The following is a 5,950-nucleotide window of genomic DNA, read 5'->3' as shown; positions in this document are numbered from 1 at the left end:
ATTGACGGCATCATTCGCCGACCTGTTTGCCCTGTAGGCAAACTGCAGGGGGTCCAGCAGGGGTCCTGATATGTCTTTCAGGTCTTTCAAAGAATTTCATGACCACAGACGTCAGGGCGACGGGCCTGTGGTCATTTAATCCTGCGATGGAGGATTTTTTGGGGACTGGGATGATGGTGGAGCATTTGAAGCAGGAGGGCACTTCACACAGCTCCAGGGACTGGTTAAAGATCTGCGTGAAGATTGGCGCCAGCTCGAGAGCTTAGAATTATAAGGTTCTATCTCCACTTTTGGTCGAAATTGAGTTTTTGACATAATCTGATCCATTAGGTGGTTATTAATGCCTGTGTGATGTTATTTTTGTATAAAAAATATTTTTTGAGTCAGTTATTAATAAAATAAAAAGGTTCCATCTCACAAAACATAAACCGAGTTGGGATTATAGGGTTCTATCTCCAGTAGATTCAATATCCAATCAAAACTCTGAATGAACACAGACGGACCAATCAAATCTCACCTCTTAGCTCTGTAGCCTGGACACAGAGCTAAGGGCTGGACATTAGCCTGCCCTGGACATCTGAAGCCGGCGATGGCGACCAAAATTAAATGTACAGACACCAATAGAAGAGATCGGTAAGTTGAAGCACATAGAGCTGGTATATAATACTTAATTTACAAATACTTAGCTAGCTAATGTAAACCAGCTTGTTTGCCAAGGTAGGTAGCTAGCTAGCTTAGCATTAGCGAACATTAGCATTAGCGAACATTAGCTTGCTAGCCAACGTTAGCATTAGCTTGATAGCTCACCAACAGCTCGCTTACAGTTTTGCACCTGTAAATCTCTGTATGTGACAAATAAACATCCTTGTATCCTTGTAGATGGGCAACTGCAGCTTAGCTAACATAACGGCAATTTCTAACTTTACTCCCCTTCCATAAATGCAAGCTAGCTAGCTGCTAGCTTTTTAAACTAGCTAGATTATTGGTGTCTTAATGACTGCAGCCTAACATAATGCCAATTTCTAACTTACTCCCCTTCCATAAATGCAAGTTAACTAGCTTTTTAAGATTGCTAGATTATTGGATATTGATAAAAGTTGCCCCATTTATATCAGGATGATAATTAAATTGTTTTTTGTTACAGAAATGATGATAGTGGTGGAAGTCCTCCAAAGGGAGTGGGAGCGGCAAAGAGGACAGGATCTAGTGGTGGGTACTTCTATAGATGGGTGGAATTTCTGTTGTATTTACCGTGCCTTTTTTTGTAAAATACCCAAACTATGTTATCAGTGTCATAAAACAAAATAATAAACTGACACATTATAATATTGGATCATGTAATAATAAATAATCTTTAGCTTCTCTTGGCTATTTGCAGGTTTGATGGGCAGTGATGCTCGAGTTGCACAGATGTTTTCAGACACTACTACTGTATGTAGGCAAACATGCCACTGGCAGTGTGTACACTAAGAAGTACTTAATCAATAGGCCTATTTGACTTATCCTGTTCAGTCTTTGTAAGGAAAATGATGGTAGTAGTCCTGGACAGTGCCTCAGTGGGTCCAGTACCAGTTAAGCCATGCAGATTGTCCTGGTATAGATGATAGTATTCTGCAAAATGTATGTCTCACCATTAGTTACTTTCCTGTAAATGCTATTGTGATGCTCAGCTGTATTACTTTTTGCAGCCATGCCAGGAGAGGCAGAGACTCCCAGAGCAGCAGCGAGAGGGACAGTAGCAGAGACACCCAGGGCCAGGGCAGCAGAGACACCCAGGGCCAGCCCCAGTGACAGGGCAGCAGAGACACCCAGGCCGATAATAGAGACACCAGCAGTAGGGATACAGCAGAGACCAGGGAAGAGTCGGAAAAGGGTCTGCACTCCATCATCATGGAAGTCAGTATGCAGAAAGAGGCTTTATCAAGAGGGTAAAGAACATGTGAACACGTCTAAAGAGATAGTGCCAAAAAAATAAAAACATTTAAGGATTGCACCATGTCCTGTAAATTTAACTGTGCCAGGAAAGTCACTAATGGTGAGAGGGAGAGGTGTTTTGAAGGGTACTACAGGCTGAATCAGGACAGGAAATATGACTACATTATGATGACAACTGAGTGCCATGTCAAAGAGAGAGAACGTGGTAGTGGCGGAGACTCACGCCGTACACACTCATTCAGATATTTTCATCATATAGGCGAGAGACAGAGTCAGAGTATGCAAGCCATTTGATCTAGGTACTGTTTCAATAAGTCAGAAAGAGTATGCAAGCCATTTGATCTAGGTGCTGTTTCAATAAGTCAGAAAGAGTATGCAAAGCCATTTGATCTAGGTGCTGTTTCAATAAGTCAGAAAGAGTATGCAAGCCATTTGATCTAGGTGCTGTTTCAATAAGTCAGAAAGAGTATGCAAGCCATTTGATCTAGGTGCTGTTTCAATAAGTCAGAAAGAGTATGCAAGCCATTTGATCTAGGTGCTGTTTCAATAAGTCAGAAAACAGTGTATAATGTACACCAAAAGAGAAGCCAGGCTGGCATGCCAAAGTCAGATGCACGGGGAAAGCATCCTAAAAAACAGGACAAAAAAGAGAAGGTGCTGGAGCACATTAGGTCTTTCCCTGTCATCGAGTCACACTACTGTCGTGGCGGCACCCAAAAGCGATATCTGGAGCCTGTCATGAGCTCTCTCTCTGCCTGGTAACACGCGCTGATTGAAGTCTGATGACCTCCACCTGTTCCTGCTCTGCTCTGCCTCACCCTCGTTTACCTACCAGCTGCACTGCAACCAGCACCAGTTACCTGCCTGTTTTGGAAAACGCCTCTGACTCTTTGCCTGTGATCCCGGACCCGCTCGACTACTTCTGTGTTCTCCAGCCCCGGTAATCTTGACCTGCCTTCCGTCCCTCTTCTACGAATACCGCCTAGTCCTTGACTGTACTGCTGCTTCGTTTCAATTGCTGTTGTGTGTGTGTTTCCCCCAGGACTTCCCGGATCATCCAGCTCCTGCCATCGCTGTTCGGCTACTGGGGGAACACACACACGCAGACTCTTGGAACCCCTGAAACCCCCTTAACCCCCAACCCTTAAATAAACTTTTGAACGTGACGCTTTTGTGGTCCTCGTCCTGTTTGGTGTCTGACAGAGCCAACTCTAAATGTGGCCAAGATGTATGATCTCTATAAAATAAAATGTGCTGTACATGAAACACCAGTGAAACTGTCATACTATAGATTTATATTTAACACAGAGTTTAATCTTGGTTTTCATGTCCCCAAATCAGACAGGTGTGATGAATGTGAGGCACATGAAGCAGCACAAAAACAGGGCTTGTTAAACCAGCACCAAGAGGATGCACACAATAAACATGTGTATAAACATGGCGCCAAGAGCGCCAAAGAGATAGAGATGATAAACCCCACCTTACGGTCTGTTTTGATTTGGAAAATGTCATCTCATGTCCACGAGCTGAGGTTAGTTCATTCTTTTATAAAAGGAAGATGAATCTATATAATATGACTGCCCATAGCTCACTGACTAAGAAAGGGTATTGTGCTGTGTGGAGGCAATGTCGGGTAGAGGAGGGAATGACATGGCAAGTGCCATAGTCAAAATCCTTGAAAGAGTTGTTCAAGACCATCCTGAGGGAACTGAGATAGTCACATGGAGTGACAGCTGTGTGCCACAAAATAGAAATTCCATTATGTCTTTTGCAATCGTTGAGTTCTTGTCAAGAAATACCAAAATCCAAAAGATCACAATGAAATATTCTACGCCTGGCCACTCGGCTGTCCAAGAAGTAGACAATATGCATAGCAACATCGAAAAGGCAATGGCAAGCTCAGAGTTTTACAGCCCACTGTCATTCTTGCGTGTTCTTCTGAGAGCGAACAGAACAAATCCTTACACCATCATCCAGATGAAAGATACAGATTTCAAAGACTTTCAGTCATGTTCAAAACTTTTCCAGTACAAGCAGGTACCATTCGCTTCAGTGGCCCAAATAACATTTTCTCGAAATCTGTTCAGTGTGCAGTACAGTACCTCCCATGCTCAGCCTCTTATACAGGTGGATATTAGGGGCTCAAATACCAAAACCAGGGCTAACATGCCAACGTCGTGTGGACGCTCACCTGGTAACCTGGATTACAGATTACCTGACCGAGCGACCACAGTTCGTCAGACTGAACACGTCTCTGACACTGTGATCTGCAGCACCGGAGTGCCACAGGGAACTGTGCTCTCTCCAGTCCTGTTCACCCTGTACACATCTGACTTCTGCTACAACACCGAGTTATGCCACATGCAGAAGTTTTCTGATGATACTGCAATTGTGGGGTGTATCAGGAACGGGCAGGAGGAGGAGTACAGGAGCCTGGTGGAGGACTTTGTGCAATAGTGCAAACTCAATCATCTTCAACTTAACACTTCAAAGACCAAGGAGATGGTGGTGGATTTCCGCAGGTCTAAGCCCACTCTGCTAACAGTCCACATTGATGGGGTCAATGTGGAGGTGGTTAGCACCTACAAGTATCTGGGTCTCCACCTGGACAATAAACTGGACTGGTCAGCCAACACTGATGCACTCTACAAGAAAGGGCAGAGCAGGCTGTACTTCCTGAGGAGGCTGCGGTCCTTCAATGTGTGCAGTAAGCTCCTCAGGATGTTCTACCAGTCTGTTGTTGCCAGTGTCCTCTTCTATGCAGTAGTATGCTGGGGAGGAAGCACAAGGAAGAAGGATGTGGGGCGAATTGACAGGCTGGTAAGGAAAGCTGGCTCTGTAGTTGGAGCTGAACTGGAGTGCATCACTTCACTATCTGACAAAAGGACCCTGAACAAACTGATCAACATCTTGGACAATGAGTGTCACCCACTCCACAGCACTATTGTTAAGCAGAAGAGCCTGATCAGCTGGAGACTTCGCTCACTGCCTTGCACAACTGACAGACTGAGAAAGTCATTTGTCCCCAGGGCCATTGAACTGTTCAATGCCTCACTTAAGGGAAGAGGAGAGATAGACTTCTCTGCATAGTCTGTCTGCCTCTTCACCCCCCTCCATGTTTGGTACTGTCTGTCCACTAGCCACTTGTACCACTGTCTTTATGCCTCACTGTTTGCGTGCTATATTAGCACATCAGCAAATATGCATAACCCCTCCATGCCACAGCCGAACTGGCCACACTTATACATTTTCTTAAATAGTTAAATATATAGATATATAGACTTTACTTTACTTTATTACTGCATTGTTGCACTGTTGACTTACTCATTTGCACTATCACCATGACCACTATCACCATTGCACTACCACCATGACACTCATTCACACAGAGCACCTTAGAGCACCTTACCATACCTTACTATGCACAGAGAATCACAGGCTCAGTCCCTGCCTCAGTCATTGCAAGTGCCTCTGATTTATTAATCACCACTATGTGGATACTGTTTTTAGAATTGATTTAGATTAAGTGTTAGTATAATTTGTATTTTTGTAATTTGTATTTTAGTATATTTAGCATATTCTTTATCTTCTACTGTCCTTACTGCTTAGTTGTGTTTTTATATTATATACTTTAATTACTCTTTCTGCTGTTAAAGAATGTGTTTGTGTTGTATGTATGCTGCTGCTGAGACCTTGAATTTCCCCTGGGGATCAATAAAGTATCTATCTATCTGTCTCTCTTGCTGCCCAAGCCAAAGTTGCTCACCAACAAAAACACAATCGCAGAGGCAAAAAGGTCAGACCTTTTATCCATGTTCAAGTACATGCCTGCTGTTGACAAAGCATACTACAAGGCAGTATTTAGAAAGTGATATCTAAATAGAAGGTTGGAGGGTTGGAAAGAGTCATGAAAAAAAAATTATTTTTTTCTTACAAACTTGCTTGGCTTTGATGTATACTATACTATTATACATTATATTATATACTACAAGCTGTGTGCTTGTATTATAAATGT

This window comes from Alosa alosa, chromosome 9 (genome assembly GCF_017589495.1).
Source record: "Alosa alosa isolate M-15738 ecotype Scorff River chromosome 9, AALO_Geno_1.1, whole genome shotgun sequence".
Classification (NCBI taxonomy): Eukaryota; Metazoa; Chordata; class Actinopteri; order Clupeiformes; family Clupeidae; genus Alosa; species Alosa alosa.
This window is presented reverse-complemented; position numbering follows the sequence as displayed.